This window comes from Anser brachyrhynchus (assembly GCF_964034855.1).
Source record: "Anser brachyrhynchus genome assembly, chromosome: 4".
Taxonomy (NCBI): Eukaryota; Metazoa; Chordata; class Aves; order Anseriformes; family Anatidae; genus Anser; species Anser brachyrhynchus.
Window position 1 is genome coordinate 6,149,493 of NC_137698.1, and position 26,285 is coordinate 6,175,777.

General features: G+C 41.6%; 1 long non-coding RNA gene across 14 annotated transcripts in view; it reads right to left on the reverse strand.

Moving 5' to 3' along the window:
• LOC308194595 overlaps window positions 1-26,285 on the reverse strand; it is a 281,017-nt gene that overhangs the window by 96,979 nt on the left and 157,753 nt on the right. Inside the window, exons 5-6 of one of the 14 annotated variants that reach the window (XR_013950701.1) lie at window positions 19,711-19,801; window positions 17,478-17,533 (exon numbers count right to left, since the gene is read on the reverse strand). The exons of 12 other annotated variants lie outside the window; for them this stretch is intronic. This is a non-coding gene — a long non-coding RNA (uncharacterized lncRNA). The remainder of the gene's footprint in view (window positions 1-17,477; window positions 17,534-19,710; window positions 19,802-26,285) is intronic. One more of the 14 variants, XR_013950700.1, reaches the window with a different exon arrangement.

Consider the following 26,285-nt stretch of genomic DNA (forward strand, 5'->3'; position numbering starts at 1 on the left):
GACTCATCCAAAAAGAACAGGCAGAATCAAGAAATATGCTTGCTTACTAACACTGCAAAGAAAGCATAAACAGTAGTGTGCCGTATATAGATTTTCTTTCTTGTCATTGTGAGCTGCAGAAATTCTGTATTTTTTTTCCACTTCATTAAGAAGATGGATGGGTTTTTTTACTTGCAACAGATGGCAGCAGACCAGAGGGAGGCCACCTGTAGTCAAGTGAAACTCTTATGCTGGGACCTGCAGTTGGGACCTGGGTCATCTGGCCAGGGAGTGTTGGTGACACCCTGACTTACCGACCCCCATGTGCTCAGCCAGGTCGAGCTCTCTGCAGGTTGAGGCTTCAGGGCAGACAATGCATCTCCTGTCTAGGAACTGCCCTCTGGGGTAGGAAATACAGCTTGTCTAGCTCCTGGGGGAGGCCAGATCCAGAAGTGGTTCATAGGTGACAAATGAAAGACATATTTCAGATATTTTCATTCATCATCTCTCCTGCTAAAACTGCTGCTCTGAAGAAAAAAATTTTAAATCCGTTGCGTCAGAGAGGTGCATCAAAGGAGCGGCATGAATCACTGGCCTGGTTGCTACAGTTCCCAGCCAGTCCTTAATTTCTGAGTTTTTGCTTTTTAGATTAAGTAATCAGATAAAAACTCTCTTCCTGCAAGCCTTATTAAACACATACAAACACGTAAAACAAAAGTTTCCATGAAAGTCTCATTGTCTTCTGGGAGACCACTTTGGTCCCTTGCTGCATTAGTATTCACAAGCTGTATAAACCTCTGCTTAAGAGCAGAGAAGGCACGTGGAGAATCTACCAGTATATAACATCCAGACAGATTTTATCTGCTTCTTATCCACACCACAGGTTTGGCAGGAGAATTTGTCATAAAACTTTTCACTAATTTTAAATGTTTCACTGGGGAGGCAGCGTCTGTCTCATATATATTGATGGAGTCAATCTTGTTCCAGAGTCAGAAGTCTTCTGGTCACTGGCTGCCAACAGAACTGATCAAGTCAAGAAATTTATCATAAGCCTTGAAACTTTGTTGGTACATATTGCTGAAAAACAACTTCTGTACAATACTAATAAATTAAATGTGGGTATCAAATTCTTTGATAAGAATAACAGCTTTTCCAAACTACTGTAAGCTCTGAAAACACAAAATCCTGCTTCCAGTTAAAACGTTTGGCCTCCCCTGCAACAAACACCAAGTTCTTACTCCATGCGACTAGAACAGCGAGGGAGCTGTACTCAACACTGCTGTGAGCACTCTCACAGTATTTACTCTTGTGCAAAATTACAGTGAAGAATCATCCCAATGACTCCCAGATTTTTTATTCAGCTCTCATTCTTGCAGGTGTGCAGCACTGTGTCAGAAATCAGTCCAGCGTATCAAAACGGAATTCACCCTTTACAGTGCGTTCATTGAGATGGTGGGTTTAAAAATATCAGAAAGAAGTGAATGGGTATGAAGTAACAAGGAATGAATTTAAACTTCAGAATTAGATGATTTCTGGCCACAAGAACTATGAGGTTACGGAACAGCCTTCCAGTAGAAGCAGACAGGGTAGAGAAAGCAAGTTGTCTTAAGATCTTGCTGGCTGGTTTGTGAAAGGTTTGATGTATCCGGGTTGCCTGTTAAAAACAGGGGTGGGACTTGATAGCTCAGGAGGTTCCTACACCAAGTGGTTATCGTCTTTCTGCTCCCCGCCAGCCGTGCGGTCTGCTATCACCATGTGACAAGTACTGCCAGAAATAGCCAGCTCCCTTTGGGGAGGGGGAGACAGCAAGAGGGAGGACTTCTCATGCTGGCCAAGTCCAGAAGAGCCCCACTGAGCTCCGAGGTGAGAAACATTACAAGCTTTGCTGTGGTCCAAAGCATCTGATGCTAATTTCGTGCTTGCTGGCTGAAGATGTTTGATGTTTCACCTGTAACACCATGCTGCTGTTAAGGCAGCTGCAAGCATTACGAGCAGCACACAGCAACCTTCACGCAAGGTTTTCCACCGTTCCGCAGTTGTTTTGGCACGTAGATGATTCTGCTGGGACTCTTGACTAAGCATAGCATCAGGGTGTCACCAGGGCGTCACCAGGGCTTACACCGGCATGCCCTGAAGCCAATATCAGTGCTGACATAAGGTGCCCACACACCCTCACTGCTCACCCGGCCTTCTGCTGCATGGCCTAGCAAGGGCAGCAAAACAGAGCCATGCCCAGCCGCACCTCAGCTGCTGCGGTTTGCAACCTGCTTTTTATTTTTTAGCACCAAGCATACTTCGACCAATAGGTTAAACAAGGTATGTTGGGACAGTGGAGGTGATGTCGGGGCCCATGCCTCTGTCCTGCCTCCCTTAATGGGTACACTGAATTTTGAGGGACAGACTGACAGGAACAGTAACATCTTCAACCACTTCACAGACATTTGTGAGAGCTCATCCCTCACAACAACACTCAGATCTGGACTGACTTCAACTGCAGGACAATGATAGGGGAGAAATAGGAAAGTGCCAAGTACCTGCATAAGTCAGCCAAATAACCATCAGAGGCTTAGTGGTTTGGAAAGCTTTCCACATCACATCTCCTATAAGGATAAGCAGACTTTGCTTATTGCAGGTAATTTCAATCTTTTTCATACCGAGTGATTCCTTAAGGTCAGTTCTTGATTCTCTTACTTGTCTCTGAGTATTACTTTTCTGCAGAAGCTGGTTTACTGTGTCACCGAGCCCGTTTCTGCCCTGTGCAGAGAGAGCTAGGGCATACGTGCGTACTAGCATCTTACTCAAAAGCTCTTACTCAAAAAACTTACTCAAAAACTCAAAGTCAGACTGAGGCCCTAAAACGTAATCTGTCTGCCTAAAGACTGAGCTCTGCCCAGTAAATGGGGCTGGTACCAGTTTGCTTCAGAGAGAACTGAATGTCTGAACCACGGTAAAATTAATCACAGTTAGAGCATTATGTTAAGAGCAGCAAGAGATAACGTTATCTGAAGTGTGCCCCAAATACGGTGAAATACTTCAGAAGCAAATACTAAACTGGAATACAGCAGGACATTGCTTGGGAACCTGGCTTATCTGCTAGTCCTGTTGGACGGCTGAAGTCTGGATTACCTCATAACCAGTCGCTGCTGTCTGGAGAGATGTATTCAGCCATGAAAACAACAATTAAACTAGAGTCAAATCACGCACATATGAATTTGTTGGGCCAGAAGCACTAACATATGCTCCTTCCTTAATTCAGATTAAGGGCCTCATTTTCCCTGATTACCGAAGAGATAATGACTGCAGTCCAAGACAACGTTCTGGGATCCTCATTTACCAGCGATGATGTGAAGGGACCATCAATCCTGATAGCTGGAGCCTGTCTGATTTACAAACTTGGTTTCTGTTTGTGAGGTTCTTTTCAGAAGACACAAGTGCTAAAATGTCCTTTCCTACCTCTTTAATCCACTGTCGAGTTTGAATACTTTAGTACTCAAGTTAGAAGAGCTAATGACAAAGCTGAACAAAGCCTTAACTATACTTCAATATAGATCATATTCTACACATACACTTCTCCAAGGGCACATTTCATTTTCTATTCCTGTACCACATAGTGTTTTGAGCTAGAAGGTTTTTTTTAGTACTACCCAGTTAGGCTTTAGGTCTGATGATGCCTCAGCTATGGATATTTGCCACTACATTGCACACTTCCATTCCAGCTCTCTTTAATTAGAAACGGATTATTTCTTCCATTGGAGTTACTGAGAGAAGTCTGTTTTCACTTGGCACTTAAGCCAGAAATTTTATTGCCACTCTTGCTGTAATTGTCTGCTAGCCTTCATTAGTTTGTATCGATCTGACACAATTCACGTTTATAGATGCCTTCCAAATCTGTTTGAATTCAGTCTAAAATGAAGTAGATTTTACCACATCTTTTTTCCTCCAACGCATCCCTGAACCACACAAAAATAGCTGCAGCTCTTTTACAGCTCAGATTTCTCTGTGACGGACTTAATATTAGTTCACTGCTACACACCTCCAGGCCAAGCCCCTACAGCACAGTGAACAGAATAACAAATACCGTGGGACAAAAAAAAAAAAGGTAGTACAGCTACAACTGCTCATTGCTAATTTATCTGGTGCTGCTTATCTGCTGGTCCCAGTCCTCTGTCCCATCCCAGCCAAGCCTGACCACCTGCATACCTAGCAAGAGCAATCACCCAAAATACTTTGCTACCCCAGCTGCTGTGATGAGCTCTGAACTGCGTATTCCTGTATCATGTCTCAGAAGTAAGTGGCTTTATAGGCTGCTTGCTTTCCTCCCCATTTTTCTTCAAGGGAATAAATACGCAACTGGTTAACTGCAGGACAGGTAGGCGCGCGCGGTGGTTTGTTATCAGACTCCCTCAGGCTTTTTGACGAGTGTCATTGCTTTAGGATCCCTTTCAGGTGTGTCAGCAACGTACATCAAATCCTCAGGCACGGCAGAAGACTGGAAATTAGGAGACATTTCATTGGTCTGCTGTACGACCCTAGCTAGTTACTTCAACTTACTCAACTTTCATTTCCACTTCTGCCCTTCGTCTGTTGACTTTGCTTTAAAGAGAATGAAGTCTGGGACAGAGATAGCGCCTTTCTGTGCTTATAAACAGCATGAAGCACAACAGGAGTGGCACTTTTTAGAGTATATAGATGTGAATGTAGTATAAATAATGAACAATTAAATTAATCTTCTGTCCTACCAGTATCTTTGGGTCACTTAAATCAAGAATTGTTTGTAGCCAAATGCTGTTGAGTTGTGAAGTACCCAGCCTACACCCGTTATCTTCAGATTAGCCTACGCTGCAAAGAATCATTTGAGCTCAAAGTACTTTTAACTTTGTGGGCTTGAGCCAACAGTACTGGAATACCACCTGTGCTTCTCAAGAGGCCTTCAATGCTGTGCAATGACCAGTTCTCTCGAGGTATATTACTGGAAAATAAGAAAGAGATAGATGGTCTACTAAGCGGGAGGCATATATTGGCTTTCTGCAGCCATTTCATAGCTCGGTATCTTACAACCACCTGGACTTTGACAGTGACAGATCTAACATGACTATGCTGCCTTGCACCGGATTTCCTTTTTCAATTCCTCACAGAGATGATGGATTGCCAGGCCAATCTGAGGCACGCTGGCTTCTTTGGCTAGGCCAGAAAAAAACATTGCTGAATAAGTGATTCAGCTTTTGGCCACATTGGCATTTGCGGAAAGCACCTCATCATTTGTCTGTTAACCCTGTGAGCAGCAAATGCCGAGGCCATCGGTTCTACAGGGCTCAGCAGATAACCTAACAGCAAACTGAGGGCTAGTCTTCAAGTGCTTCCAGCTGAAAGGCTTTTCCTGGCCAGTCGGTAAAGAAGCAGTGCACGCAAATTCCTACCAGCAGGATCTTGGTTTGGTTTTCAGGCCGTCTGTGCATTTGCCCAGGGTACATACATTCCTATCTGTATTATTTTATATATTCTTAGTTTCACACATGCATGAGGTTGACACCAATGTTATTGCTTGATCCCCCTGCCCTGAAACTTCCTTGTTTCCTTTATTGATTGTTTCTGATTAATTTAAACTCCCTTTGGAAACTGCAAGACCACAATGTGCATTATATTTGTACTCATTTAGTTATAGGCTTGACTTTGATTTGTCCATTCAGCAGCTTGTCCCAGATCATATGCATTTCCGATGGAAGACAATGACTACTAGCATACCACCGTCAACACCTGAATTACCTAAAATCATCTTCTGTTTACAAAAAATCTTAGTAAGTGTTAATATTTAAGGATAAGCATAACCATCCATTTATTCTCCAGCAAGACCGCTCAGTCCATAATGACAAAAATGCTTTATGGAGCTATTCTGCAGCAAAAACTTGGGTCAAAAATTCTCCGTACCAGTCTGTTGCCATCAGTGGATCCCCCGGCCTGCATCAGGCTGATTTGGTCCTTTTACAAGAGTTCTTCCTGCTGGCCCCTGGAAACTGGCAGTGAGCTAGCAGCAGAGAGGCAGGCACCAAAAATAAGGGGAGGAAAAATAAGAGCTGTTTCCTGGCAACAGGGCTGGATGCAGAGTTCTGTTAGCTGGGAGCCCTGGAAGTGTAATTGCTCATGTGTGATTTGGACCATCCCACTCTGGTTTAAAGAGGTGTTGTGTACGTAGTAAACACATTATCCTAGAGCATGTGCTGGTCATGTCTGAGGCCATTGACAAAGCCATCTGCCAAATGTCTTTCTGCTTGGCAAAGGAGAGATTTGTTTCTGCTTCAGGTGGTAACACATTGCCCACAATATTATTTTGCAATAATTAAAAATCCAGAAACAGCAGTTTGAAATAGTTGATCCCCTTTTGCGCTAGTGGTTTTATGAAGCGCAAAACAATGAAAAGTCACCTTTTTTATAGGATATGAATAAATGCATCCCTATGTTTTCCAAAAGAGAAACGTGAAGAAAGTAAGAGAAACTTGGGCCAGATTTGAAAACAGATGCCTCACCCCAGCAGGAAACCACCTAATCGACTTGTTCAGAGATACCCGGGTGAGGAGACGTGGTTAGAAACTGAAGGTGGTCCCAGTGCAATTGCTAGCCTTGTTTCCTCACTTCCTTTGATAAACCTCCAACTTAGCCTGTACAAATGAAACCTGTCACTGCCTCACCTCTGTGTACAGGGCTGCTACAGTCCTATCCCTTCTGCCCACTGTGCCTCCTGCTTGCTGTCAGGAGTAGAGCTCCAGATTTCTACCCTCTATGGGCATCACAGTACTAGTGCAGCCTGGGGAACGAGCACAGAAAAATGAGAACTATTCCAAGCTACTGTCCCTTAATTCAACTTGAATCATGTCTCTGGAACTTCAGATAAAGTTTCCAACTTCGAGAAAACCAGGCAGACAGCAAAATTCACTTTGCGTAACCCATCCAAAGTTACGATGCAGGACAGTGACACACACGTCATTGCTGGGCTTCTTGTTTCCTTCTACCTGTTCTTTGTTAGTTTTCCCTACTCATTCTCGGAAATACTATGCTTCTGAATCAGTGCTCCTTACATCAGCTGACCAGTGAATATAACACCGGTATATCACAACAAACCAAAGGTACGTTTAGTCCAGTGTGCTTTCTCCAGCGATGGCCAATATCAGACATCAGTGACTGCATGCCAGAAGAGGCACAACAGATAACAATATTTAAATACTCTCCCAGTCTTCAATGATCCACATGCCACATAAGTGACTTTGTGCATCATAGCTCACACTCAACCTCTGCCCTTTAAGTTGTTTAAGCCCCGTACACTTCTATCATCCACAATATTCTGTAGCAAAGAGCTCCACAGTTTAGCTTTCAGTTGTGTGAAATACTTGAGCTGAGTACAGATCTGCCCAGCCAAATACCTTTTCCTTCCATTATTGTCTGGTGACTAACCTATAAAGAATTACAATCCTTCTTTCTCTAATCAATTTTGAAAATATTTATGCCTCTGGAGTTCATAGAAGAAAGAATTCAGGACATCTGATAAGGAGAGTTAATTCTTTCTACCGTGTTTTCAGCAAGCTATTTTTACAATTTTTGCACAGTCATTTCACCAGTATCTTCTAAGTTGTACCTGCTGCTAAGAGAACTGCAAATAGAGCAAAATAATTTCAGAGCTTCTATTTGTGGGGAGGAGGTATTAGCATTTATTCCAGGCAAACGTTATCAGAATTAATATGGTTGTATATTTTCCAGTGGGCTGATATTAAATGTGCTATTTGCCGATATGCACATCGCTGTTGGTTGCAGTTGACAGGATTTTGATCTGTAGCTTACCGTGACCCTAATGAATATCTACCACACTCCAAGATTCAGCTGTTTATGAAGTATTTTCTGGCTTACACAAATGCTGAATTCTGGATAGTTTACTTCTGATCCCATGTTTTCATTAGCCATCCCTTCAGGATAACAATCCCACATAACTGTTTCTACTCACATTCTCGATGAAGATGCCAGTATTTTTGATCACCTTATAATTCTTTGATTTAAAGTTTTTGCCTTTCAAAATGGTAGAGATGCTTCTTCTGAGGTTTTGAGTGGTAAAAGGATTGATCTACATTTGAAAGCTGGGGTAAGTTAGAGTACCATGGGGTGCAAATATAACAGCTATTCCTAATCTGATTATAGAAAATTGTATTCCATAATAACATATTATTATTCTGGTATAATTAGGAAGCAGGTTAAACTAAATTAAACTGGAGTTAAGCACAAGAACTAAGAAATGAAAGCGCATATACATAATGCGAGTTACTCAGGGATTTCTGAAAAGCCACTGCAAAGTAATTCCATGTCTGTATCTCATGTCTAAATGAGATCACTCAACCAGGGCCAGGCTACATGGCTAATTTACCCACCTGAGAAGTAGAGCACCAAATTAATACAACTGTGTTTTTTTCAGTATCAAAGCAAGCTCACTTAAAGTTCAGGTATTTCTATACAGTACTCTGGGAAGGCAAATGGTTAATAGAATCATAAAGGTTGGAAAAGACCTCCAAGATCATCTGGTCCAACCATCCCCCCCCACCAGTATCACCCACTAAACCATGTCCCTAAGCACAGGTATAAACAGAAGCATCAAAATAGTTAAAAGCGTGATGGTCTTCTCAGCTTTAAGTTATTGTATCCATGGGTGAGGCATGATAGTTTCTTTTTCTTCATGCTTCTAGCCACAGGGCTACATTGGACAGGTGAATATAACCACCACCACTCTGAAGAAAAGCTGTTCTGCTGCTGTTTGTGGTCCACCCCACACAAGGTAACAGATGTCAGGCATTCTGAATCCTAACACCAGGAGTTCCCTCACGTGGATTTTGCAAGTCATCTTCTATTGCTGTCAGCAGTCAATGGTGTGAATACATTTTATTTTGCATTGCAACAGATTAAGATCGCATTCACACACAGTCAGTTAACTGCATCTCAGCAGAGAGGGGTCTAGAGAAGGATAATGAATTGCTAAATTACCGTGAAGAACTCCCTAGCGCTTAATAATCCTGGCATATGTATGCTATGGATCTAAATACTTGGCACAGGTTTGTATCAGAAATGACTGACTTAAATGGCATTTGATGAAAAGGGGTTTTAGACGATTTTTTCCAGGGGAACTTTAATACCTGCTCTTTCTGGTACTAATTTTCCCACTCAAAGCTTCCTACCTACCAGACAATAGAATTGCTTAGTGCTTAAATTCTGAATGCCACCTAAGCAATACTAGGATACAATCTACTGATTTGTTTTGAATTATAAAGCTGTAAGCCTTTCTGGCATCCATCATTTAATATTCATTGTCCTCCTTTGTTCCATCAGAGATACTCTTAACATTTTTTTTTAATTTTTTTTTTTTAAAGAAATAATGAGGTGACAATTGATGGGTGGGGGGATGTTAACCAAGGACCTAAAAGAACAAAACATTTTCATGGTGTATTCTGAGGCTACAGAACCATACCCTTCTGAGATTCAGTTTTATAAACTTAGACCTGTGAAGATAAGAAGTCATAATCCACAAACAATAGAAGCAAAATGGGAAACAAAATATAGCACATCTAGATTTTAATATCAGTAACAGGCCTGCAGACGAACAAACTGAACTGAGAGAGTACCTAAACAACTTCTCTAATCAGTGCCAACTCCACTGATTTCTGCAGCTATTAACAGACCAATCTAGTTTTGCATCTGAGCAAACTGAAGTTTGGAACATCAATTAATGTTCTGAAGTAAGAAGAAACTGTTCTAACAATCACAGTTAGTGCTAGCAATAATATGTTCAAATCATAAAAAATAAAATTATTTGTCCAGCTGCTCTTCAATTCCTCTTCAGGAACGTTCAAACACAGCTTCAGTTTCTGCTAAGTCTCTTGATAGCTCCTCTCTATTTTTATTTTCTTTTGGGATTAACAGACTGTGGGCTTTGATTAATTGGTATTGATTAATCACACCTCATGAAAATTGCCTACAGAATAGAATTTCTGCCAGATAGTTGGTTAATAATAAATTAGGCCAAGGTTACCGCCAATAAATATTTGTGTCATCATCCAAACTTCACACAACAAAAAAGTACTCCATAAATTACAATTAAATAACTTAGGAGAAAAACTCACTTGTAAATAAAAACCCTAATTCAGAAATTTGTCTTTCATTAAGCTTCATTGTTATCAGAGCAAAGAGGTTTTCTGGTGGACAGACTGTCTAGGCTGTAACATTATATATATAAATATGCAGCAAATACAGACTTATATTATAGTCCTTATTAGGGTAATTTCTGTTCAGCAATGATGAGGGTTCAGTCTTGCTGCTGATACCACTGGTGAGGTATTATTTGACTGCACTGGGTTAGCAGTGAAGTCTGTGTCTCAGAGACAGCATTAGAAGGCTGAAGAGAGCCTTACCAAGAGTAAAGAACCCTACAGACAGGACTAATTTTTCTCAGAATCTAAATTAATTCAGGAGACTCTTGGTAAACAGACAGACGACTACTTACATGTACCATTCAAATGCCCTCAGCAAGCACCCAGAAGCAAAGATTAAGTTCATTAAACAAAATAAAGCAAAATTCACAGAGAAGCAGCTTGCATTTCTTGTGCTTTGGTGCTATGATGCTGTAAGACAAACCCATCAGAAATACAGTAGTTAAAGAGTTTTCAAGGCCCTATTAAGTCATGATAAAGGAGAAACAGCAAACTTGCAGTGGTGGTAGGTAGCCAAATAATTCAGTATCCCAAAAACCAAGAACCCTGGGTTGGGCTCATAAAGCATGTTGCATGACCTGTTGTCACATACAACATACCGCCTCCTCCACTGTCACGGCAGTTTGCAAAGGCTCAAGCAAAACAGTCTGGTCAAAGGAACAGCACACTGTTTAAATTCTAATTACAGACAATCCACTAGCATAAAGGATGAAGAGCAGGTAGATGTATTTCAAATTTCCATGTGCGGGCTAAAAACAAAGGTCTATATTCTCATAAAACAAAAGGGTCTGGTCAGTTGATCAGACAGTAATGCTGCAACTGGAGGTTTTAGCCTCGGTATGTATTCCCTCACTGACTTCCCTAGGCCCTTGCAATGTGCTGTCTTCCTCTCCAAGTCCTGTATGTGCTCCTGTACCCCTCATGCTCTGTTGCAGAAGGATAGAAGTTTTCTCACAAACCTTGCAACAGAGAGCAAAAAAAGCACTATGAAATTTTCTTCCTGATTGAAGATGACTGACGCACACTCACAGGTACTGTCTAGAGATATCATCTGAGTCTATAAAACAGCTGCAGAAGTGACCCAGCAAGCCTACCTGAAGGGTTTAAATATTCCAATAGATTTGCTTGGTTGCATCATTACAGACCATTCACCAAACTGAAGTGTCCCATTTCCAGCAGCGTTCTGCCTTTAAGGGCAGAGTTACACTAGACATACAATTGCATTGACAGTAATTAGAGTACAATTACTCTTTTGGCTCTTAAAATTACATAGAGTTTTCAGCTAGAGAAAAAATACTCGAGACCTAGTCCAACCTCACGTTGCATCTGCTGACATAAAAGTCACTTCAGCACCGTGACCTACAGGGCACCGCAAAGGCCCAATTTACTCATCACAGAATACACAGCAGCATACTGACCCAGTTTTCAATAAAGTCTCTTCCACTTATTGACATGGAATATAAAAAAAAGATAAAATTGGTCTGACATTCAAGAGCACCGGGTACATAAAATAGTACTGGAAAAATCATATTGACAAGTGCCCAGCATTTTGAGTAGAGTTAGGCACCTGTAACTTCCTAAGTATTTCTGCAGCTGGGATTGCACATGCTTCAGGCCTCCACTTGACGAGTTGTGACCCCTAGGCCTTTCAAGCTCCCTACCTTCCTGACAAGGAAAACACTTTACTATGCCAACTTTTGGACTTGTATATTTTTCTTCATGCTTGGAGATGACCCCCTGTTGCCTCTGCTCTTCTGTCTGCCCTAGCTCTCATTTCCCGAGTGTCTCTTTTCCATCTTCCTCCTGTTAGAGCTATACCCTCACGTGTGTACCTGACATTGTTTTGGATCTCCTGACGCGTTTGCTGATCTTCAGAGCAGGCAGCCCCATTCTTCACTGATCCTTGAGCTCGTAGTTTCAGGTGGATGGTCGTTACAAGGATCACAAGGAGCTGCCAGTCGGGAAGTTACTGACAGCAAGCAGGAGTGCTTTGGATAGCACAGCCTATGACAACGTAGGCAAAACCAAAAGCCAAGGCCTACCAGAAATACTTTTGAAGATACCATGCATGTAAATAGCCACTTGTCTTGGGTAATCAGCTCTTCACACAAGGAAATCAAATTGATAAATAGTGCCTGGTCTGTCCTAAACTCAATGCTGCTGTTATTCATCTTGGTTGGCTGCTCCAAACCAAGATGCTCTGACATCAGAAGGAGGCCTCCAACTTCAAATGCCGCTAGTGAACGCACATCTGTTGTGACAGTCTCATCTTTCATACACGGTAGCTGTTCTTCCACACCAGCAGTCATACGGATCCCCTTTCAGCCACAAGGATAGATCTATGTCATTTCCAACAGGAGCTTAGGCCTTCTCTGGCCCTATTTAGCCTCTGTGTGTGTAAGTGAACGTATGTACATACACGTTCCTATAGTAACCGATCATTACCCTTTATAGAGCACTGAGTACTATAAAACAGAGAAATTATAGTTGGGTTTAAATTACAGCATTTTTAAAGACACCCTTTTTAAGCCGCAATGAAAACAACATGCTCGTGTCATTTGCTGTATTACACCATGGTTAGAAAGGCATTCTCATGCAGAAAAGAAAATGCTCAAGGGTATATATAAAATCCATGAAGTGTAGGGGTTTTAGTGAAAAATCAATAAATATGGTCTTTTTTGACAGAATTCCATTGGAATTCTTTATAATAGACGAACATAGCTTTCACATAACTTTCGCGTAATTGTGAATTGAAGTTATCAAAGGCTGGCAGCTTGGAAGGCACCATGAAGGGCACGTAGCTGTGATTCTCAGCGGACAGGCAGTGAGACCGGACAGCCTTTCCTTGCAGCCTCTGCGACGAAAAGATCAAGACCTTCTCTTCTCTAATAAAGTTACTGGAATGGAAATGCTGTAAACTCAAGCCACTGGGAAATCAAGGTCTATAAAACACCCTCCTGCATCTGGGGCCTAGAATGTTTTTTTTTCTGTTTTCTCTTCTTCTGTCAAATTGCCGTGTCCTTGTAATTGGTGTCCAGCTCCTCACAGAATTAAAAATCCATAAAAATCTCATTGAAAATAAATGACTCTAAGCCAGGCTTACTAATGACTCGGAGGTTTCAGGTAACCATTTCATAAGCTCCAACAAACACATGGCATCGTGATGTGCAGCAGCACCAGTCAGGAGGCTATAGAACCAACAAAACCCTTAGCACAGACATCAGGAAGACAGTCAACAGAAGGAAGGAGGATTAAGATGACACAGAGAATGAAATAATCTAGAATAGAATAGAATAATCTAGAATAGAATAGAATATCCTGAGTTGGAAGGGACCTGAAGCTGACTCCTGCCAGATCAACCAGATCTTATTTTTGAGGTTTATCCCAATACTTTTGTAATTAAATTTGCTTGGCTTTGCTTCCTTGGAAGCAATCTGCTACAGAATTAATGGATTTTGATTGCTATTTATTATTAGTTAGCCCCATTCAGCTCACTGGACCACTAAAGATTTCTCCACGTCTTCTCCATGCACGAGGCATCAACTTTTTCTGCTCATTTAACTGGAAGTACCATAAAGGGACACCTCGCTTTTCTGTTATCTTTATTCACCTTTTCCACTGATGTTATCCCCCTCCTACCCCTGCCTCAACTTAACTTTGTCATTACCCTTGGTTTCTCCCTACCCCTCAGATCCAGGCCAATGAATTGTCTCATTGTCTTTCATACTCTTACCTAATTCCCTCTTTCCCAGTGGCCAAAATGTTCGCCCTGTCATCAAAACTTCCTACTCTAAATACTGCGATCTCAATTCTTTGTCCCAGCAAATTGCAGGGATTCTGTGCTGAAACCTTACTGTCCTGCAGAGGATTTATGGTCAGAGTGTCCTAAGCTGAAAACAACACTGGCAGGAAAGCTTACTGAGGTTGTGACGATTGGTCCACATGGGAAATTAGATAGTGCTAAGGTCATTTATCAAGTATGCGTTGGTATTAATCTCTAATGTCATAGCAACTATTGCTATTCATCAGGGAACCTTTTCTTCATGATTTCAAGGAGATCTTGAAAGCTGAGAAGTTGGTCTTCAATTCTGTCAGCAATACACAGTATGTGCTGTGCTTGGGGGCTTAATATTCAACCACCAGAACACCCTATTTTAGGTTAGGGAACTCAGCAGCATTTGAATTGCTTCACATGAAGCAACGTGCTGTACTTGGAGTCAATGGAGTGAACTGAACCCATTGTCTATTATAACACACCTCTGCTGTCAAGGTGTGTTTTTTTTCTTTTAAATAAGAGAAACAAACAACAACAACAAAAGTATGTGGAAGTCTTGCTGTTCAGTGGTGCACGAGGGCTGGCCTGGCCCAGTTGCAGCTGTGGAAACTGTTGGGATGAAGGGAAGGGTAAGAGCACACAGTGCACTGCTACGACCAACCCAAGGCACAAATCTGAGGAGCTGAAGTGTAGTAGCATAAGAATTTAATTAATAAAAAATAAAATTTGCCACTGTTTCCGTATCCTCTTCTCTGTTGTAAATCTCAGCTGACGGGTTTTATCCCATAGTTGATAATCTTAAACCATTTTATCTTTATTTATTCAGAACACAGGGCAAGGACACCCCAAGCCTGCTGGTGTCTTGAGGCAAAAATGCATCACACTATAATGCTTGCTAACATGTGCTTTAAACCTCACAATATACAATGAGTGAAAAAAGGAGCATCCAGATTTAGTCTGCCAAACTACTCATTCAGGTTTTGATGACTCACCACACCATCTTATGGGCAGCTTCTAAAAATACTTTGCAAACACACAGCATTTTCTTAAATAAAACAAGCAAAAAGAAAACGGTCAAGTAGTCAAACTGAGGAAAAAGGCCTGAGCTTCAAATTCTGAATCGGAAATGAAATAGCCTTGAAGATGAGAGAGACATCAGAAAAAGTTTTCAGTAGTTGAAATGTAAATACTTGCTGTTGGACCAATTGTAAATAAATATGATTTTACACATCCCACAGCTGGTTTTAGCTAGCTTAGAAAATACCCATCTCTATTTAAATGAGAAGGATAAAAATTAACAGAGCAGCCTAGTGCTTCACTTTTCATTCCAAAGAAAGTTACCTACGTCTCCTCACTGGTTCTCACAGCTGTCAAGGATATACGTAAATATTTTTCCTTCTTAAATAAGAAATATCACAGACTAAGAGCTCCTCTAAGCGATTGGAAAACTTCCTTCAACCACTGTAGTAGGACCTCATCCATACACTTCCCAATTCTTCAGGAAAACCACATGCATGCCACCTCTTCATGTTTAATTATTATTTATTTATTTTTAAGCAAGCCTAATAAAGAGCAGTTAGGCTCAGGCTGGCATTAGCAAAGAGTCTCACAGATGTTATCAACAAAGGGTTAAGAATAAAGCAGGTATGCACCCCCTCCAAAGAAATAGCAGTTAATTTAAAATGAATATATATTTATAAACTTCTATATACATGTCATATACAGGTCAGGACCCATTTTTTATACGTTTATGACTGCTGTTTAGGCTGAAGTGCAAGGAAAACAATAGGCAAGATGTATTTTCCTATTTAATGAGACACAGGAGAGAGCAGTATCTTGGTCTCTCCCAGCCCAGACCAGCTGATGCTCTGCCACCAAGGACTCTTGTCAGAGATCCTCCGTTGCATCCAGTTTGCTACAAGGACTTGAAGCCTTTTTGCTACAGCCTAGAGGAATGCCTTAGTCACTGTGCTCACATCTGTCTTAAGGTAAATGAATATCCTTTCTTCTCTCGTGTTATTAAACCCCCCTCCTACTGTCAGAAGTCACGCGGTCCTAAACAAAACCGCCTGGAGGGACTTGACCTTTGAAGAGCCGCTTAGACGGTTGCCGCAGCGCCCTGAAATCTGTCAACACAACTGCATTTTAAGTGAACAACAAACACTCAGAAATGCAGGAATGCTTGGTTAATGAAACTGCAAGCTACCCAAACTGATGCTGTTGTTGAAGTCCTGACAGCTTTCCGGAATAAGCATCCAAGGTCTGGTTGGTTCCCAAAAGAGAAAATGCCCTTATACCTGAGCAGCACTCACAGCCTAGTTATGACTACCACCTTCAAGGAAGCTTGGGTTTATGCTGTCAGCAAAGAGGTGTCAAATATTTAAACATGTTGTGCAGTCGTATGATTTACTGTCTTCACACAAGACACATACAATACCGCATCCCCAAACAACATGTGGTTCACGTCTAGACTCACTGCATCTGGCTTCGCCACTTCTACAACCTAACGGACACCAACAGTTGTTCCCCCCCCCCCCCCCCCATCAGTAAAAATCTCATGTGTTTGACACACTTGTGTGACCTGTGTATTGTTACTATTTGGAAGGAAATATGCCAGGTCTATTTATCCGCATGACTACTTGAATGTAAAAATCCTATAACCTTGCTCCTGAAAAAACACCTCTCCTTTCAATAAAAGCATCATACCTTAATTATTACAACATCATCAGGAAGCACTTTTTTTTTGGACTATCTAAATGTGACACACACCCTTTCATCATTCTCAATGAACATGAAAGGAGGAAAGAGTACACAAGACAAACATGAATTGTTTTCAGCATGTAATCCTTCAAACTCAATGTCCAAGAAAAGTTGCATTAATAACCATCCCTATGAAACACCACCCAAAATGGAAGACATCCAAGTGGGGAATTTAAAGCCCCTGATAAATACCTATTGACCGTCCCAGGTGCCTGGAGTTCTGTGTTACAGAAATCCAACTTCTAGTGTTGGCATGATTTCAGGTAAGTCATCAGTACATGCTAAATTGTTGTCTTGACACTTTTTTTTTAAAAAAAAATTTATCATGTTATATATTTCTATTTCCACAAAACATTATAGGATCAAGCAATTAAAAAACTATCACAGGTATCACCTCAGCAGTAAGATATTGCATACCAGCTCTGTTCTTCTAGTTTGTAAGGAAGTTCATAAACATGAAAAGAGATGAAACAAAACAGAGTTTTCTCATTAATTTTTATGACAGCACTTCTTTGTTCCTTGCATTCAGTAGTGTTACAGGGAGAAGGCTGCTAGATCAAGTGTGAAGATGACAACATTATGATTTCCAGAACATCGCTAACATCACATTATGTCACCAGCTGTCTTACAATATTGTGTAGGAGTACCTCTTGGCTTTATACAACACACAGAAAAGAACAAAGATGGTCCTTATCCCAGCAATCTTTCAAATTACATAAGGATGTCCTTACCAGATCATAGGTGCCAATGTAAGAGTCTCAACAGATTCCAGGCTTGACAGACCTATCTGTAAAAGAGCAGTCAGACAGATAAAAGGCAGGCATCCGCCTGTGCCAACCCAGGTGCAGAGATGAAAGTCAGAAGAGTCACAACTTCTAGGAAAACACCTTGGTGGGAAAACCAGTGGTTTCCCCAGCAGCAGTGCTACAGACAGTCCGCAGGCTGAGCTGCCAAGCTGCAGCTTTCCTGCATGAGGGGAGGGCAACTGCAGTGCTTGAACCCAGCAGTGCTGGCAGGATCCGGGGCCAGCTTCTGCCTCTGCAGGCTACAGGTGGTTTGGCTCAACTGGACAACCCTCAGCATGCACATGGCAAGCGGTGTTGAGTGCCTGGTTAATGTCTTCTCAAGAAGTTACAGTAACATTAAAGAGTGTCCAGGACTGATCCTGCCTACAACGGAGCGACTGATTTTGCCCTTCCTTTGGTGGAAAAGCCATCCCCAGTGAACATATTCCTTGGGAAATCACTGCCAATTTTTGCTTAGATAAAGTCTGTTTGAATGCTTCATTTCTGGGTCTGACTAGATAAGTAATTTAACATCAGAAAAGATCTGCAGGAAAAGCAGATAGCAGAAGGAAAATACTGCTTAGCCCTTATAAGAAATAGTTCAAATACATACAGCACAGTGGAGAATTATTTTGTAGATCAGTCTGCTTGAGGAGCAACTGGAGAGCTCATTAAGATCACCTTTGTAGTTCTTTGATCACTGGTCTTATTTGCATTTCAAAAGAGCAATAGTTTAACAGAGGTTATTGCAATTCTCTACTCCTAACTTGTAGCTGCTGTGGTTTGGTTCCCTGCTATCACATTGCCTTCTTCCTGACCTTGCCCAAAACCATAATGCTTCCATTTTAACAGTCAAAATTACCCTGCAAAGGGGAAGAACATTTATAATTCCAGATTGCTTATGAGCAAGTTGATGTGAAATGGCTCAGTAAAAGAGAAACTTCAAAATCAGGCCACTATTGTGCTGTATTTCAGTGCTACCATTGCATTCTCCTCAACTGAGATGACCAGCACTAAACACGGAGTTCAAAGAGAAATCACAGAGTGCAGTTTGGTGCTTCACATGTATGTTCCCCTCACCACATACTACAATTTCTTTCCAGGCCCTCAGTAGGCAAGAGTTTAAACCAGCATGCTCACACTTGCACCTCCCTGGGCCTTCCTGTTCTATTATTTAAAACAAAATCCAAACAGCCCTGTTACAGGCACAAACCTAGGGATAATACTTCTGGTACTCTGCCTGCAAACAGTTCAAGCAGTTCTTGCATTTATCCCACTGAATTTCTTTAAAAGTTACACAACATTATGCTTTATTTTTTCATTCCCTTTATTCTCCCATGGCATCTTCACAAAGAGGTGATGATTGCTCACACTGCACAAATCCCTGCTACAAGAAGGGGCTACGAGGGCTGATCGAGGCCAGAGGGGAGAGCTGGACCTTCAGCCAGCAGCTGCAGGAGCCGCTACCGTGCCCTGCTTTGCGTTCTTTCCTTCAGCAGCATTACGGAGGACTTTCATACCAACACAAGAGCCAGGACATGCTGCTTTTAATAGCTTTTTTTTTTTCCTTCAAGTGTCTTTTCCAGCTCACAGCTTTATTAATCAGATAATAATTGACACAGAGTGCTCAGAGAGGCACAGGTGCAGCATGAAAGAAAGGCTCATTTCCAGTAGCCTTCCTAGTTACATCAGCAGTTGCATCATCTATCTTACTACATACAACTACCTTGTGGTTTTTTTGTGCTACTGTAGGTGGGAGGGGACAACAGTGGTAGCCAGCAGGTTAAGTTTAATTTAAAGTTAAATGATGGATTTAAAGTTCAAAATTTATGCGCACTGCATAGCCCAATTCCTTTCGTAATAAAATTTAATATTTGCTTCAAATCTGCTACTTGATGCCCTTAACCTTCTGCACTATATTTCTTTTGGGGGTTTCCAGCAGTTTGACTTGACATTTAAAAAGGACCTCAGTAGTAGATCGTCTCCTTTTTCTAATTTCTAAGCAGCTGTTTACGTCAAGCCCCCGGTGGATTTCTGAGCAATTAAACCCACGGCTGGCAGTGCCTGCAGAGCGGGTGACAGCAATTCTGCAAAGCACTGAGGTAACTGGCTCAGCTTCTCCAGTCAGGCCAGCAGTAACATCCACGCTAGTATTTTAAAGACGTGAACAGGCACCTACCTCACAGCAGCGTATTAAGACTTGACACTTGAAGGGTGCAACTGATGAAGCAGCAGAAGGCCAAGAGACTTGCCCGAGGTCAGAGGACAACCTGTGAACACAAGCCCACCGGTCGATCTTCTGCAGGCTTGCACAAGTTAATTCCCTGCAAGTCTTTACTCACATTTAAAGCACTGCTTCCCGAGGTGGCACTGTTCACATATCTGAAGCCTCCCCAGCACTGAGCGCAGAGCGACAGCAGTGCCAGTGGCAAAACAGATGTTCAGCTGTTAGTGTCCAGGCCTCCTGCAGTGCGCTAAGCCAGGATTAGCCCCAGCAGCATGAGCAAAGCCTTGCCTTTCGCTCAGGCCCCAGCAGCTGTGCAGTCCCTCTGAGAAAAGCAGCAGCTGTCCCGGTGCCAGCCCAGCAGAGAAGATGGACGGCCCTGTCCTCCCTGCCCGGAGACATGGCTCTGTGTCAGTCCCACGCCGAGCTCCTGGCCTGGTGCAAGAGACTGCTCTTCAGGGAAAATCCCTGGTACCCCAGCAGGGGTTTCCTCTGCACCTCACAGAATGGATCAAACCGGCTCTGATTTAACAATTGGCTCCCACTCCATAATAAATTCCCATCCAGAAGTCTTGGCAAAGTCCCTTTTCCCCAAGGGCCTCATTCATAGCAAGCAACAACACCACAGCAGGCAGAGGCCATTACAGAGCTATTACATTTAACTGCTGGGAAACCACCAATTGCACACAGCGAATGAACCTGAATGTTAAAATAGATCCTACCAACAGCCGCGTGAAGGAAATGTCACCATCGTGGTGCCTAGACATTGCCAGGCTGCCCTAATGCCAGTCAGCACCGTGAACTCTTCCTGAAGCGGTTAAAATGGCCGCCACGTGAAGGCCTTCAGCAGCAGGCAGCCTCCAGCTTGCTCTCAGCGCAGAGGTGCTTAAGGGAAGTAACAAGTTCCTCCACGTTCTCCAACCCAAAGATTTGGTTCTTTGTATGGATCAGTACTACCCATTAACTTATTTTCTAGGAGAAGCTCACAAATTATCATTTTTAACACGCATAGGTGTGTATCTGAAATAAAAGAACCTGCTGGGAAGGATACACATGAAATGTCTTATGTGATGTTTTGTCACAATCCTACAGTCAAAACGCAGATATTTAGTATAGCAGATACTACATATGTGCACCTTGCAAAAAACTCAACTAACTGTGGAAGTTTGGCAGCAACAGCTTTCTTTATGGTAAGTAGTTATTTTGGGGACGGAATGGTAACTATTGCCTGTAGGTGAGTTTCTACTATTAAAAGACAAATTTGTGTCTTCAGTAGAAGCTTACTTCTTCAAATAAAAACTTGGAAAAAAAATACAAGAACTAGTGTAAGAAAAAAAAAAAAAAGACCATTTCATTTTTTTAAGCATTATTACTTGCTGTACCAGGATATCCTAAAGCTTTTTTGGTTAACCTAGACTGAGGAATAGTATGTGTTCAACTGATTACAAGCAGAAGAACTCCCATATAGAGCAGGGAGTAATAGCAAGCGTTTACGTGGTTTACACACACACACACGCTGTAAGGGTGAAAACACTGAAACGGTTTCCTTAGGAAAAATGCATAGATATATTGTGAACATACTACATTAGAAATACAGGTAAGAAAGACCAGCCTTATGCTGGGATGAAATGGTGCTTGATCAATGGAAATTAATAAGTGAAAGCACCTATTAATAGCTGAAAGTTTATGGAACAGTATATTAGAGTGGCTGGCACTGCAGCTCCTCCATAGGTGCCTGGCACAAACCTGGAAATACTTCTTCACTGATTGCTCTAGGTATTTGCTGAAAGGTTACCATTCTCTACCGGACCGTAATTCCCCTGGTTAAATAACAGTCATCTATTTTCTGCTGCTTATACAAGTTGCTTTCTTTCAGGTTAGAAAATGCTTTCTGTCCCTGCCTGTGCTGAAACAAGCACAAAGAGCAGCTGTGTGCAGATCTTCCTACTAACACAGCACCACTTGGCTTGTCTTTTAAAGCTCCAGGTGGGGTCCAGGCAGCCTTGTACGCTTGGCTGGCAACACAGCTCAGCACGGCACAGGAAGGCTGCACTGACACTGCTGGAGGTTGCCTCACTCCGGACCACGCTGGTCTCATCCCACTTGGACCAAGTGCTGAGCAAGCACCACAAAAAAAAGAGTTTTAAAAAGTCTCTTCAGAATAACAGGTCTTTCAGCTTGTTCCTGAGATTACTCTCTGTAGTCAAACAGTAGTTTTCTATTGAAAATGGAATCCATTTTAATCACTGAATATGTTCACAGAGAGATTACTTTTTTACCTTTGAATTTTGATATTGTTCATCTCCATGTCTTCTTGGTAATAGACAGTCTTGCAGGAGAAAACAAAAAAACACCACCACCACCTATAGTTCAGTAAATAACGGTTGGGAGGGGAGGAGGTTAAGGAGCCCAGGTGCAACAACAATAAATACAAGATTGTTCCAGACCTGCCAGCTAAAGCTTGTATAGTACCCACGGAAAGCCATCAGCTTCGGGTGCTGGATTTTCAGAAGACGGAAGTCCACGACTTCATCAGAAATGAAATATCACCAAATAATGAAAACCATCATCAGCTCTAGTTTTTTTGTTTGTTTGTTTTTAAGAATAAACTCTGAATGAACAGTATACAATACACAATAAGCTATGTTTCCATGCTATGGAAGCATAGATTTCAGCCTATATATCAAAGCCTTAATATAGCATGGACTCTCATTTTTTACTTGAAAAAAAAAAAAAACCTGCCATTAACAATTATAGTTACAAATCTCTTGGCAACTCTGCGCTGCATCCTTTGAGTAGCCTTGAGGATTGCTGACAGAGGCCAAAACCATGATTACATTCACGAAACAAGTCATTTTCCTGACAGCTGAAGCTCAAAGATATTCTAACTCAATAACATCTTTATGAAAGTGCCACCCACAGCAATGACTAAATCCTGTTGAACACATGGGTTTTGGCAAACCCAGAGAGAAAAAGGAGGGGAAAAATAAAAGATACCAATGGTCTCTCTACTTTATAAGAAAAAAAAAATGGAGAGGGGAAGGAAGAGGTTGCTTTGACAGAGAAAAACAGGATTGCAAGAGGACTTCGCAGGCCATTACAGTGAAAATTGATTTCCCTCCCATCCCCAGCAAGTTCCCTGAGTGTTTGACTTACTTCTACAAAAAATGCTTCTGCTGTCATTGAAATATTACTGTACTGTAAGTCAGTCTCACGCACAGTTACGCCAGAAAGGCTGATTATAGTTATTTGTGAGAGACATAGTTGATAATTGCTTGAAAAAGAAAGCATTGTATTCCCCCCCCCCCACCCTTATTTACGAAAGGCAGTTCATTTGAACAGTTCAAGAACTTGCAGATTTTTTTTATACTCTTTTGGTGAGGAAACCTGGTAACTTTCTGTAATGACATTTTAATAGGAAGAAATGCAGTCAGTTGTCAGTGTGTAGCGAGCTGCACTCTCTCTGAAGACACATGCTGGCATCTAAAACTATTTGTACCTTGCAAATAGAGCTACTTTACTTTTATCCTTAGATTGCCAGGTCAGGTGAGGAAGTTGAAGCTTTTTCTAACAAGTTACCATAATAATTGCATAATGCTGCTTGAACAAAATTCACTAATCCTGATGCTGACTGGTTATTTTTGAAGGTGCTCTTGACACACGAACAGTAGGATGCAGTCATGACTAAAGACTATGACACCTCATACACACGTGGAGTTGGTTAAGGTCAAGGACTATCAGCACTTCCTAACTTGTAAGGATTTAATTTTGTACCTTTATTGCTCTTTATTTTTGGGCACACTCATATATATTAAATATATATTATAAATGCATGTAATATAGTATATATTTATAATTTTTATTATTATTATAAATAATTTACAATATATTAAGATAATGCATCAATAGTTCCGTATAACTAAAGGACTAGGAAGCTATAAGGTAAAAAACAAAAAAGCCTAGAAAAGCCAAAGTCAGCAGTTAGGAAAATAATAAAATCTCCTTCCTTTTCTAAGAACCTTGCTCCCTCCTCCATGCTTCAACATCTTCTTTCCCTGTTCACATTTTTATGAAATACTGGTGAAATCTACCAGTTCAGACACCAGGTAGATCTGCAATATATATTGCCAAGGCCATCTATACAGTCATAACATTGGCGATACCAAGTTATTAGGAATGAGATATTTCTGCAAATAGATTCCCAGTAAAGAAAATCTCTAAATGTTTCAGTAGAAAAAGATAATTGTAACTGATGCTCATCAACTACAGCATAACTCACAGATGGGCTGTACAGCGAGAGGACAAGTTAGTTTTCTGGCTGTAGCTCCTACTGAAGTGGCTGCAAGGCCCCCTGCGAAGATCACTTCAGCAGAACTGGGAATTACACTTGAACATGAAGGGTGAGAAGCAGCAAAATTTGACTGTTCCCATACACAGATTGTTAAGTTGGCCATGTAATTTTGAAATATTTCTCCTCTGTACAATTGTTCATGGGACTGTGTGAGATACGACAACACGGTGGATGTCACAATGTATGACACATTACAGTAATGACAGGTTGAAATAGCAGTAGAGAAAGAAATACATTGCATCTTGACACAATTTAGCTATACACTCATTACATATGCCAGAAAAGGACAAGCAGTGATGATTACAAGAGCAGTTGGAAATTGCCACTTGCAAAAAAATAAATGCCACTTCCAAAAGCCACTCCATTATAAAATTAGATATTCAAAGAGTTTCTAAAATACAGATACATTGGACTTGCATTTACTAAAATCAAGAATCCTTTGAAATGTGTTTGAGCCCAGGCTTTAAAAGTAAAGGAAATCAAGGGGGAAAAAAAAAAAAAAATCAAACTGGCTAAAAGTACTTGTCTCAGTTTTCTTGTCCCGTTCCCCACCCCCCACTAGTGGGGGAGACTGAAATAAGGACAAAGTTAAGGAACTAAGTAAGTGTTCTCACACAAGACAGCTGCTTCTGTCAATGGATGGCAATTTATATATATACATATTTGAATATCAAGACGCTAGAGGAACTTTTTTTATTTCTGCATTTTCACTGGATCCTCCCTGTATAATGGGACATCCAAGCATAGGCCTGACCAACAACCTCATCTCTACACTGACTTCCTTTGCAGGAAGACATCCTTTCTGCATGGATTTAGGAAATCCACAAAAGCACAGACAACAACACTAAGCATTGGTAGAAGCAGCCTATTCCAGAGATTTGTGAACAAGCGTTTGTGAAGCTCCCCAAAAGCAAGCTCTCAAGATGCTCCCCAACCCTTCTCAGTATAATTAACTGCTATCCGGCCTGATCTCAGTTGAGAGCCAGCAGTAAGCCACTTGCACTAATCCCAGTTAACATAATCGTACAGGTACAAACTAAAATAAGATTTAACTTGCAGGGAAGCTTTATTCTGGACTTTAAGTATTGGACAGCCTGATCGGAAGCAATCCGATGCCCACCGCAAGGCGGTAATCCAGGCATCGGCCAAGCATGGGAGCTGTCAGTGCTCATTTGTGGTGCAGCTGAAAGCCCTGTAGAGGCACACTGACAGGAGTAAAGCTTCACACCCCTCATTTATGTTAGCACCAGGAGCTAAACGCCCCAAGGAACTGGGCTTCCTCAAGGCCAGGAGTAACACTGTGAGACCTGAGGGCTGTGTGCGCTGCAGTAACTGGTAGCCACTGCCAAGGAAACTGGTATTCCCTCTGCCTGGGGGAGAAAGAGTGGGTTTATTGGGTGGATCCCAAAAGGAGAGAAACAACCTTCAATTCCAGCCTAGATGTGAAAGAAAATCTGTACCTGATTTAAAAAAAAATAAGAGAAAGAAAAACAAAAGCCCACGCTTGCAGTCTCCTGTTCCTGTAGTTGTGGGTGCTTTTGAGATGAATCGTGCTTTTAATGAAACTTATTACAAAGATTTGATTTCAAGCTAACTTGGATAAAATCCATGCCTTAGTTTTGGTGCACCAAAATACCCTGGGCAACTAGAAACACTTCTATTACATGCTAAGAGCATTCAAGAACTGCTAATGGAGTACAGGGACATGGGGAAAAGCAGGAGTTTGTCACGGCAGCAAGCACAGAAAGAGCAAGCACGCAGCTGGGAGCACTGGATGCTCAAGGGCAACTGGCTGCATGCAGTGAGAGTGAAGGCACTGCCTACCTGCTACTGTGATTGCACGTGCTGCTGCTAGAGGTCAAATATGCTCTGTGCCTAAAAATATCTATGATACAGCCCTGAGACCTCCAGCACATAGTTGCCTGTGATTATAACTTCATCTAGATACACAAAGGCAATTTGGCATAGACAAGTTCAGTGTAAGAATTTTTGCTGTTTACTATGCAATCCTCTGGTAAATAAAAAGAGGAAGAGCAAAAGTAAAACAAACTCAGCTTGTGAACTTGACCATCACATAAGCTCGCGGCTAGAGGAATAATTCATATATAACGAACTGAGTAGTAAATCAACTAATATTTACTGGTGTCATCTTTGAATTAAAAAAAAGTCAGAAAAAGTA